General features: G+C 49.3%; 1 protein-coding gene across 5 annotated transcripts in view; it reads right to left on the bottom strand.

Annotated features, from left to right (window-relative positions):
- MGA (MAX dimerization protein MGA) overlaps positions 1 to 11,339 on the bottom strand; it is a 73,101-nt gene extending 61,762 nt beyond the window's left edge. For 3 of the 5 annotated variants that reach the window (XM_075614304.1, XM_075614308.1, XM_075614309.1), the window contains exon 1: positions 11,189 to 11,337. The gene's annotated coding sequence lies outside the window, so the exon portion shown is untranslated. Of the gene's footprint in view, positions 1 to 11,188 lie in introns of all 5 variants that reach the window. The other 2 variants (XR_012803853.1, XM_075614311.1) reach the window with 2 other exon arrangements.
- Positions 11,340 to 12,733: the final 1,394 nt, after the last annotated feature.

The following is a 12,733-nucleotide window of genomic DNA, read 5'->3' as shown; positions in this document are numbered from 1 at the left end:
TTTAACTCCTCCCTCTACTCTGGTACCTTTCCATCCTCCTTCAAGCATGCAACAGTTATACCATTACTCAAAAACAGCAAGCTTGACCCTACCTGCCTTTCTAACTATCGACCTGTCTCCCTCCTGCCTTTTGCCTCTAAACTCCTTCAACGTCTTGTATTCTCTCGTTTGCTCTATTTTCTCAACACCTATTCTCTCCTAGACCCTCTACAATCTGGCTTCCGCACTGCTCACTCCACTGAAACAGCCCTCACTAAAATAACTGATGACCTCCATGCTGCCAAAGACAGAGGTCATTACACTGCTCATATTATTCGACCTCTCTACAGCATTTAACACCGTGGACCACCCTCTTCTGCTTCACATTCTCCATACTCTAGGTATTCGGAACAAAGCCTTATCCTGGATCTCCTCTTACCTCTCCCATCGTACTTTCAGTGTCTCTTCTGCTAACACCTCATCCTCCTCTATTGATCTCTCTGTGGGGGTACCCCAGGGCTCTGTCCTGGGACCCCTTCTCTTTTCTCTGTACACACTTTCTCTAGATGACGTAATAACATCTCTTGGGTTTAAATATCACCTCTATGCTGACGACACACAAATTTACTTTTCAACGCCTTAAAATGAACATAGCAAAAACAGAGCTCCTCATACTTCCTCCCAAACCTGGCCCTACTACCTCCTTCCACATTACCGTTGGAAGTACGATCATTCACCCAGTAGCCCAAGCACACTACTTAGGGGTCACACTCGACTCCTCTCTCACATTCAAAAAGTTTCTAAAACCTGTTGCTTTTTCCTCCGCAATATCACAAAGATACGCCCGTTCCTCTATTGCTCAACTGCTAAAACTCTTGACTCAGGCCCTCATTCTCTCCCGTCTTGATTACTGTAACCTCCTGCTGTCCTGCTTTCCTGCCTCTCACCTGTCTCCCCTACAATCTATCCTAAACGCTGCTGCCAGAATCGCTCTACTCTTTCCTAAATCTGTCTCCGGGTCTCCCCTCCTGAAATCCCTCTCCTGACTTCCGATCAAATTTGCATCTCACACTCAATTCTCCTCCTCACTTTTAAAGCTTTACACTCTTCTGCCCCTCCTTACATCTCAGCCCTAATTTCTCGCTATGCACCATCCCGACTCTTGCGTTCTGCTCAAGGATGTCTTCTTTCTACCCCCTTTGTATCTAAAGCCCTCTCCCGCCTTAAACCTTTCTTACGGACTGCCCCGCACCTCTGGAATGCCCTTCCCCTCAATACCCGACTAGCTCCCTCTCTATTCACCTTTAAGACCCACCTTAAGACACACTTGCTTAAAAAAGCACATGAAAAGCAATGTGGATAATACTAGACACGATACATAAAGCATGGCCCCCTGCAGACGAACTTACCAGAATTCCCTCCTACTGTCTCTGTACGTTCTACCTACCAATTAGATTGTAAGCTCCTCGGAGCAGGGACTCCTCTTCCTTAATGTTACTTTTATGCCTGAAGCACTTATTCCCATGACCTGTTATTTATATCATTTATTTATATGATTTACTAATGTGAAGCGCTATGTACATTAATGGCGCTATATAAATAAAGACATACAATACAATAACATACAGTACAATGCAGTTATTTCCAAATCATGGTTATCAATGCCAAGGTATAAGGCCTACGAAAATGTTAAATTAGGTACTTAGTAAAAAGTTGTTTTTACATCAATATTTCTGCAAAAAGCCGAAAACTGACTGATTTTACATGAGCCCAGGTCAATCCAACAGCCATGACTTTTAGAAAGTAGATTTCACCTCCAATGTTGACACTACATATTTAATACTATATAATGGTGTTTATTTTACAAATCACTTTACGGGGCCTGCCACACAATGTTCCTCTGAAACTGAAGAGTTTATAGGTAGTAATCATTCAAGTAAAAATTAAAAAAAAGTCACTATTTGTCTTTTTTTCATACTACCTGCAGTTTTAAAAGGGTCCTTAAAAATGATGTGTCAATTATGTTTTTCCAAGGACTGACCATATAGGACAGTGGTGTTCAACAGGGGTTCCCCGGGCATTCCTAAAAGGGTTCCCTGCTATTTTCAGGTTAATTTGAAAATTGTAAACAAATACATAAGAATTTACAATATATCTGATTTCAGACGTACTATTGGAGAGGGTTGGGGTTCCTTACAATGCATCTGATCTCAGACGCGCTATTAGAGAGGGTTGGAGTTCCTTACAATGCATCTCATCTCAGACGTGCTATTAGAGAGGGTTGGGGTTCCTTACAATGCATCTGATCTCAGACGCGCTATTAGAGAGGGTTGGGGATCCTTACAATGCATCTCATCTCAGACGCGCTATTAGAGAGGGCCGGGGTTCCGCAGACTTTCACAATATAATTATAGGGTTCTTTTACAAAAAAAAGGTTGAACACCACTGATATAGAAGGGGGTGATCCCTTTACCAGTAGAGAATAGAGCTAGTCTCCCTCAAAGTTGTAAGGTCGGCGTGCTACCTCGCCCTTCGGCGCGCTACCTGCACGTCCACTGCAGCACTCAGCGCTCTCTCCGGTCCCGCTCCTACCTCCACAGGTCCTGCCGGCCCCCGTCACAGCTCTGGCGCGCGGGCACCCGCCCCAGCCTCTTAAAGGCATATCATCTCAAGGACGGCAGGCCGCGCAAATCACGCGCGCAGGCGCACAAGGACGCACGCATCTCTCTCTCAAGCCCCATCCCAGGAAGCTCACCTGAACCTGCTTCCCTGCCTCCTATAGCAGCCTCACCTCTGCACAAACCTCCACACTGCTATCCTTTCATTGGACTGTCTCACCTACTGCTCAGCTGTGCCACTGGCACTTTGTCTGAGCAAAGAACCTGTTGCTGTTCTCATCACTCTGCTTCCCTGGTCCTGTCTTGTTTTGCAGTCCTGACCCTATGTACCGAACCGGCTTTCTCCTCGACAACGCTGAATCTCTGGCACCCGACCTTGGCTATGGCAATACGACCACTCCGCTCTCTCCGCACCTGACCTTGGCTTTTGGTAATACGACTTCGTCCCCCTCTCTAACCCCGGACTTGGCTAACAGTACCTTCTACTATCCGTACCTCTCCTACCCCAGCCCGGATATCCAGACTAATCTACACTCAAGACGTGACCTCGTGGCTGTGGTTGGCGTAATATCCATTCCCACCTCAGCACCGTGGTCCCGCCTAGTTTGTGGTGAGCACAGCGTGACATTATGCTCAGCCCCACAAACATGGACCCCGCTGAGGTGGAGCGAGCCTTGACATCCCATACCAATGTCTTCGCCAGACTAGAGTCCTACCTCGAGCAAAATGACAGGCGGATGGATTTGCTTCAGCAAAGTCTGCACACCCTCACAGTTCAAGCCCGGGCTTCTACGCCGGAAACCCCGCCACTGGCTCCTACTGCTTCGGCGACTGTCTTCGCTCCCTCTCTGCCTACGCTCGAACCGCGTATCCCGACACCCAAACGCTATGCCGGGGATCCCCTGGGGTGTAGGGGCTTTCTAAATCAGTGCTTTATCCAATTTGAACTCTCCCCTTCTCGTTTTGCCTCCTCACGGTCCAGGGTGGCTTACATCATTGCTCTCGTCACAGACCAGGCGCTGGCCTGGGCCTCCCCCATCTGGGAACAACAATCGCACCTCACTCAGGACATCGATTTGTTCGCTCGGGAGTTCGAGGGTCTTTCATATGTCCGGACGTCGGATGACGACAGCCTCCTCCCTATCTCCCAGGGAGATCGTCCAGTCGCCAGGTATGCCGTGGAATTCCGCATCATTGCGGCTGAAACAGCTTGGAATAATGAGGCATTATCCTCTGCATTTTGGCAGGGTCTGTCGGAGTCCCTAAAGGACGAGCTAGCAGCGCAGGAACGTCCTACATACTTAGAGGAACTGATTGCCTTGTGCATCCGGGTGGACCAGCGCCAACAAGAGCAGAGGGCAGAGCGTTCACACTCCCGTCAACGGGTCTCAAGGTCCCCTATTCAACCAGTCTCTACTCTCATCTCCTTCCTCGGACGTCCCTGAACCTATGCAGTTAGGAGGAAATAAGCTGTCCTCTGCAGAGAAACAACGCCGGCGCAGCATGGGCCTTTGCCTGTATTGCGACAATTCCGGTCATCTGGTGCTCCAGTGTCCCCACAAGCCGGGAAACGCCAAATCCCAATGAGGTCCCGGTGAGTCTCGTTGGGAACACTGTCCCTCTCCCCATCACCCAGGATGCCCTTCCCACCAGGATCCTGTTGCCTGTGACGCTGTCTGGAGAGGGGTTTCACACCAAAGTACTGGCATTTGTTGACTCAGGAGGCAACTTTATCGACCAGGCCTTCGCAGAACGGAGCAACATTCCTCTTTCCCGCAAGAGGATTCCGGTCGGTCGGAGGCCATTGACGGTAGACCATTGCAACGACCTTCATATCTCTGCAGACCATTCCGCTCCAACTGCAGATCGGCGGGGACCATAGGGAGAGGATTAGCCTTGACGTTATTCACACCCCCTCAGTGGATCTGATCTTGGGCCTTCTCTGGCTCCAACTCCATAATCCCAACTTCCATTGGACCAACCGGGAACCTGTCCAGTGGAACATCCAATGTGCCAAGACCTGTATCGTGCCGCCCCAGAAGGTGGGAGGTTTGCGGACGACACACGCCCGAGGAGACAGACTTCCTACCCGCAGTGTATCTGGAATACCTCGATGTATTCGACAAGGTACGTTCCGAGGCTCTACCACCGCACCTTCCTTTTGACTGTCCCATCGACCTACTGCCTGGGGCAGTTCTTCCCAGGGGACGATCCTATCCGCTTTCACTCCCGGAGATGAAAGCCATGAACGACTATATTCGGGAGAATTTGGAGAGGGGCTTCATCCGAAAATCTTCCTCCTCAGTCGGAGCTGGCTTCTTCGTAAAGAAGGACGGGTCACTTCGCCAATGGATTGACTACCGGGGCCTGAACAAGATCATGCGGAAAAAAAACATCCCATTGCCTTTGATTTCCGAGCTCGTCGACCGCAATCAAGGCGCAACCATTTTCTCAAAACTGAATTTACGGGGCGCCTACAATTTGGCAAGGATACCCGAGGGTGACGAGTGGAAGACCGCGTTTCACACCCACGATGGCCATTCTGAATATCTGGTCATGCCGCTCGGTCTGTGCAACGCGCCTGCAGTCTTTCAAGATTTCGTCATCGAGATCTTCCGCGACATCCTTAACAAATTCCTCATTGTATACCTCAATGATATCTTGATCTTTTCCAAGTCTGTCCAAGAGCACTTTGACCATGTCAAGCAGGTACTATTACGCCTCCGGGAGAACGTCTGTTCGCAAAACTGGAGAAATGTCAATTTCACCAAACATCCGTGGCATTCCTGGGATATATTATCTCTGATTCCGGTTTCACCATGGACTCGGCGAAACTTAAGGCTATTCTAGACTGGCCCCGTCCGACCATCCTCAAGGCCGTACAAAGCTTCCTGGGCTTCGCTAATTATTATCGTCACTTCATTCAAAAAATTTCTCCACTACTGTAGCCCCCATCACGGCATTAACCAAGAAAGGCGCAGATCCCTCATCTTGGTCCGGGACCGCCACCCAAGCTTTTGACATTCTCAAGAAAGCCTTTTTATCCTCTCCTATCCTTGTCCACCCAGATCCCAAACTCCCATTTACTCTGGAAGTGGATGCCTCAGACGTCGGCGCCATTTTGTCTCAAAGGACTTCACCATTAGCAAAATTACACCCGTGTGCTTTCTTTTCGAAAAAAAATTCTTCTGCAGAACGGAATTATGATATGGGGAACAGGGAGCTCTTAGCTATCAAGATAGCATTACAGGAGTGGAGGTATCTCTTAGAAGGTACAGAAAGCCCCATAACCAGACCATAAGAACCTTCTTTACTTAGAGGGGGCACGTCGCCTGGGTTCCCGTCAGGCTCGCTGGGCACTATTCTTCTCCCGATTCAATGATATAATTTCCTTAGTCCTGGGCTCCAAAAACCTGAAGGCAGATGCCCTGTCTCGGCAGTTCCTAGCGGACGAGAGGTCAGAGGAGCAGTTGGAAACTATAATCCCATCCAAATATATTGTATCGGCAAATTCCTTTGATGTCGTGGACAATATTCGATCCAATCAGTCACTGGTTCCTAGGGGTCTCAAGGTTCCGGAGGGGCGGCTCTCCACCGCACCACAATATCGAAAGAAGGTCCTCGAGTGGTGCCACTCCTCTAAACTGGCGGGACACCCTGGGACAAAGAGAACCAAAGACCTAATTCAACGGACATTCTGGTGGCCAGAGATGCTGAAGGATGTGGAGGAATTTGTCAAGGCGTGTGGCCCAAGTACTCGCAACAAGGTGCCTCGGGACAAACCTGCGGGTCTTCTTCATCCACTGCCTATTCCAGATCGGCCTTGGAATCACTTGACGATGGATTTTATAGTGGACCTTCCGACATCTAAGAGGATGAATACCATCCTCGTCATCGTCGACCGCTTTTCAAAGCAAACTCATTTTGTCCCCTTGAGGGGTCTCCCGAATACTTCCAGGCTCACGGATGTCTTCATCTAAGAAATCTTCCGTCTCCATGAGGTGTCGCTAACCGTCGTCTCTGACAGGGGCTCGCAATTCATTTCCAAATTTTGGCGTGCCTTTTCCCACAAACCAACGGGCAGACGGAGAGAACTAATCAAACCTTGGAGCAGTACCTTCGCTGCTTCATAGGCGATACACAAGACGACTGGGTGGATCTTCTGCCATGGGCCGAGTTTGCTCTTAATTCCTTATGTAACAACTCCACTCAGGAGTCACCCTTTTTCGTAAATTACGGGTTCCATTCTTCACGGTTACCCTCTGCCTCCCAACCCTCAGGAGTTCCAGCAGTAGACAATCGTATCGTCCTTCTACAAGACTATTGGAAAAAGATCCAGGAGAACCTGAGTATGGCTACTGGGAGGCAGAAACTCCAGGCAGACCGTCATCTGCACAGGGCCAGGAATTCTCCCCAGGAGACAGGGTATGGCTATCCTCGAAGAACATACGCCTCAAAGTGGCCACACCCAAGCTGGCACCCAGAGTTCTCGGTCCGTATCCTGTGGTACAAAAGATCAACCCGGTGGGCTACCGACTGTGTCTTTCCTCCTCAATGAAGATTCCCTCTGTCTTTCATGTCTTTCTGCTCAAACCTGCGTTCCTGAGTCCTCGCTTTCCCGAGATCACTGCACAACCTCCTCTCATACTTGTACAAGGACAACAGGAGTACGAGGTCCAGTCCATCCTGGACTCTAGAATCTCCAGAGGAGTGCAGTACCTGGTTCACTGGAAGGGGTTCGGACCAAAAGAACGCTCTTGGGTTTCCCACCATGAAAAGAACCCCTCCAAACCGTTCCATGGACACCCGGAGGTCGCGCCTGAAAGGGGGGGGGGTACTGTAAGGTCCGGGGAGCCACACCGCCCTCCCCACTCGTCCACTGCGGCACTCGGCGCTCTCTCCGGTCCCGCTCCTACCTCCACAGGTCCCGCCGGCTCCCGTCACAACTCTGGCGCGCGCACGCACCCACCTGTAGAGGGAGAGAGGGGTTGGGCCGGTATGAAAGGGGTTGCACCCCATATGGCCACCCCCTGACCTCACCAGGGAGGCAAGGGGTTAACTGGACTGCGGTCCACGAATGTGGTTTACACCTTGTCATGTCATGAAAAATGTATGTTCCCCTGTTCCCATGTTTCAGTTTAATCCTGTATTTTAATGTTTTAAAGTGCATTTCTGTATCTCCAGTTCTGGAGGTCGCAGAGAGTTGATATTTGGCCAATTTGTGGAGTCACTGTAGGCATTAAGAACTGGCAAATTTAGACCCACTGAGCCCACCAGAATGGAACTTATTAATATGTGTACATATTAAAGTATATATGTATGGTATTTTGGATCTGCTCTGAAAATGCAGACCATCTGCTATGCTAATAGGTCATGAAGGGCAGCCGGCTGATTGAGCCTAAGCACTGTGATCAAAAGTTAACTGCCCGGATTGTTTACACTAAGTACTAATCAACAGACCAAGTTAATCAACAGACTCTGCCACTCTAATTGTTACATGAGGGTGGAGAATCATCAAACTGGAGTGGTTTGTAAGTGTTATGTCTACACCTACAAACAATGCAGATACTTCATTTGGTAAACTGGTCGTCGCCCCTGATTTAATTATGGGGCTACCCATAGAGTCCCAGTACACATGGGCTAATTAGCTGGGGGGCATGGGTTAATCTGTGTCTCCATGTTAGGGATTGGATACAGATAATTGTTCACCAATAGTCTGTATTCAATGTTAAGAATAGGGTTACACAGGTATATAAACTGTGTCAACCATACAGTTTTTAGTTGTGCTTCTGATTCCACCTGGAATGTCACCGGATTGCTGGAGAATTGCTAGCTGAAACTTCTCCATCCCCCAACCCTAAGTAAGTGTTACCTTCTTGTCTGTTAATTGTACTATTATGCTGTGTTCACCTTTTTTAAGGAATAAATTATATTTTATTATATCTAAGCCTCGTTCAGTTCAACCCAGATATTTGGTGTTCATTATATCCTGTCATAAGCTACCGTGACACCACCCCAGCCTCTTAAAGGCATATCATCTCAAGGACGGCAGGCCACGCAAATCACGCGCACAAGGACGCACGCATCTCTCTCTCAAGCTCTACCCCAGGAAGCTCACCTGAACCTGCTTCCCTGCCTCCTATCGCAGCCTCACCTCTGCACACACCTCCACAGTGCTGTCCTGCCATTGGACTGTCTCACCTACTTATGCTCAGCTGTGCCACTGGCACTTTGAATGAGCATAGAACCTGTTGTCATCACTCTCTGTCTTGGTTTGCAGTCCTGATCCTGTATACCGAACCGGCTTCCTCCTCGACTTCTCTGAATCTCTGGCACCCAACCTTGGCTACGGCAATACGACCACCCCGCTCTCTCCGCTCCCGACCTTGGCTACAGCAATATGACCACTCCGCTCTCTCCGCACCTGACCTTGGCTTACGGTAATACGACTACGTCCCCCTCTCATACCCCGGACTTGGCTAACAGTACCTTCTACTATCTGTACCTCTCCTACCCCGGCCCAGATATCCAGACTAATCTAAACTCAAGACGTGCCCTCGTGGCTTTGGCGTAATATCCATTCCCACCTCAGCACTGTGGTCCCGCCTAGTTTATGGTGAGCACAGCGTGACAAAAGTGAAATCCAGGTGGGCCCCGCTAATACGACGGGTTCCAGCGATTTTCGGCATCTCCTGCAGACCTGCGCATATCTGCAATCCCCCCTTCGGCGCATGCGCAACCATCTGTTTTTCTCATGCGCGACCTCCGTTCTGCGCAATGCGCGACCTCGGCAGCCCCCGTTCAGTGCATGCGCAGACATGGCGGCCCCCTTCTCAGTACAGCCGTATGAGCGGAACGCCGAAAAGCGTGGCCCTACTGTAATACAAAAGATAGAAGCCGAAGGAACTCACTCAAACCACTTCCCAGTACACCAAATTAACCAGCTGTGGGATGAGGAAAAAAAATGCCCTATCCCCCTAGATAAATGTTCTTACAATGATAGAGCAAAATACCTACCCTACACCCACCTAAAAATGTTAAACATCCATTTGCACAAATAAGCAAACCACATAGATATTTCCTTTCACAGAGAGGGAAGAAGATGCTACAGGCTTTATGTGATGGACAAACCAAAGGCATATACCCAGGCTAAGGTCGGTTAGGTTTTAAATAACATTTGCACAATTATGCTGTGTTGAAGTGTACGACAAACCAAACACAAGGCAATTTGTTGTTAAAAACATTTGCATTGATATGTCAACATTTCATATGGAGCTTCATCAGGTCTTGGTTGAAGGTAGGCATGGGCTCAAATGCTGGTACTGCAATATAGATATTTTTGGGGAATGTAATATTTGTTTTCTCCTGTGGTGCCTTCAGCTACCTTATTCTAAAATTCAATCTGGCAATTTAGAGTGGTCTGTTGGCCTTACTGGCATACATGGTTAAACATCTTTATGCAGGCTGTAGTATGGGCTGTGATCAAGTCTACACTCAAAGTAAAATAGGCTTATTGATAAAAAATCAGATTTATGTTCCTTTGGCTATTGTATACAACTGAATAATATAATTAAAATAGTTCCCAAGCATGACAATATTCATTAATAATATTTCAGATTTTAAACATTCCAAAGTTCGTTCTAAGCCTTAAAAGTGTCGTCCATGCTGCCGAAGACTGCGCGGAGGCGTCCACGCACAGCGCGATTACATTGCATTAAGGCATTGATCGACCGCGCATGCAACAGCAGGAGGGGGCGCGCGCGATGCGCGAGGAATCACTTGAAACTGATTTTGCGGCGTGACGGGCAGGTCACGTGAGCAGTTCGCACAAGCTCCATGACATCACAGACACGCCCCTTGCCACGGCGCGTCTGCCATGTCCTGAAACCGTGACATCACGCATGCGCTCCGCGCAAACTAAGGCTGTATGGACACAGCCTAATTAGACAGCACAGTGGGGTTTTCTTACACAGTGCTTACATACATGCAACGGTAGTATACAGACAAGCACTCCCTCCCCACAGCATGGAGCCACTGCTTGGCACGTGATGCGCGTCATGTGACACACAAGTCCCGCCCCCTCCAGCTTCCAATCCTAGCCACGTGACCCAGACGCTCGGGCCTCGCGCTTTTCACGACGCCATTTTCTCGCTGTCACAGCCCAGCCCGCGCCAATGACGCCTCGTTATTCAAGGGCCCTACAACACCTTAATATTGCACTTTTTTTTTTATCACACGGCTTCGAAGAAAAAAGCCAGGGTCGAGAGCCGCACACAGCCATACCCCGCCACAGCGGCACACATACACCGCCGCCACAGCGCGCCAAAAATACCACACGGCCGGCGGTGATTGGCTGGCGCGCCTCACGTGACGACACGTCACCATGACACCTTGCACCTCGCCTGTAAATAAATACCGACCGAGTCACCGTGAATACGCCAGCTAACGAACCCCACACATGCGCGCTTCCGTGTGCAGACGGCGCGGGGAAAGGAAGCAAACCGAATGGCACCAGCTGCCTTCGCGCATCACCGGGCGCGCGTGGGGGGGTGGGGTGTTGTGGGTGGAGACCCGCCAGGCCGATTCGTTACCTGTCTCCGGGGTGGGTGTGGGTGCTTTTTCCCGCCGCTTCCCCTCGAGCGACACATAGGCGCGAGATTTTCCACGCGCGCCCCTCCCGCAGCTTGCCTCTGGCGAAGACCTCGCGTGGCGGCCGCCCGAAAGCGCTGATTGGCTGAGGGAGAAACGGGGGCTTGGTCACGCGCCCCAATGCGAGAGGTAGCCCCGCCCACTGTCCCGGGCAGACACGCGCAGAGTGCGTGTCACGGAGCCCTCGCGCCGCACAGCTGGAGCCCAGCAGCAAGTTCACGTTATACACCGTTCCGTGCGTCCCGAACACTCACTGAGAGAATACAGACACGTGACGTCATACACCGTTCCGTGCGTCCCGTACACTCACAGAGAATAGTCACAAGTGACGTCATATTTGGCATATCGAGTGCCTGCAGTGTTGTACCTAGAATATTGCAGACATTCGTCCCCTAGCCTGAAGAGCTTACAGCCGGATGTTGGAGCTTCGCTGAGGCACAGGGAGATACAGGACTAACACTTAGCAGCATCGCTGTGCAATAACAAACCGTGTATGCATGTCTATTTTTATTTATTTTTTAATACCGACAATGTAAAGCAGCACTTTAACAATTAGATTGTAAGCTCTTCGGGACAGGGGCTCCTTTTCCTAAATGTCACTTGCGTCTGGTGCGCTTCTTCAGAGTTCCGGCACTGTGTCAAATGACGCCGCAGGGTCGCTTGATGTCACGTTACCATGGTAATGTGCCATCACATGACCCCGGAGCCAAGGTAGGGGGGGGCTCATGTAGGGGGAAAAGTTTGCGCAACCTTGATTTATATGATTCTGTCGTGTATTACTGCAGGGCAGCGCAGTGTCCATTAATTGCGCTATATAAATAAAGATATACGTACATACATACACTTTACAAAAGAGACAATACAGGGAATTATTATGCAATAAGTGCAAGACACAATATGAGAAAATAGGACAGGAAATCCCTAGCCCATAGACCTTACAATCCAAGTGAATGGCTTATAAAGGGATCTTCCGTTGCCAGAAGGTGTCATCACTTATCTTCTGGTTTTTAACCTTTTAAGATCTATGGAACCCTTCATAAATGTGTGGTGACTCTCTAACCCCAATTCATGAATCCCATGTATTTAAAAATACTAGTGTGGCAATGCTTACATCTGCTAGAACAAAAGATAAGGCCCAGTGCTACATCCAACTTGACAAATGATATAGTAACATCCATGTCTTTTTATCGTCTCATAAACAAGGGTTATTTAGTTAAATTCTTTGACCAAAGTGTTTTAAGGCTACAAACACATTATGGTATGGCCCCTCTGTACCTGAACTAAATGATCCTTGCTTATCAGAAGATAAACAGATACGTATTTAACTATATAATTTGTCAAGTTAGATGTGGCACTAGTAGGCCTTTTTGTCTTTTGTTCCATACATGTAGGGCTAAGGCCCCGCTCCCTCCGTCAGCGCTCCCGCACTGCAGACAGGCGGGGCAATGACATACACAGACCGCGATATGTGGTCTGGCGGGAGGTGG

The sequence above is a fragment of the Ascaphus truei genome, chromosome 9, assembly GCF_040206685.1.
Source record: "Ascaphus truei isolate aAscTru1 chromosome 9, aAscTru1.hap1, whole genome shotgun sequence".
Classification (NCBI taxonomy): domain Eukaryota; kingdom Metazoa; phylum Chordata; class Amphibia; order Anura; family Ascaphidae; genus Ascaphus; species Ascaphus truei.
Note: the sequence above shows the minus strand (reverse complement) of the source record. Positions and strands in the feature narration are given on the sequence as shown.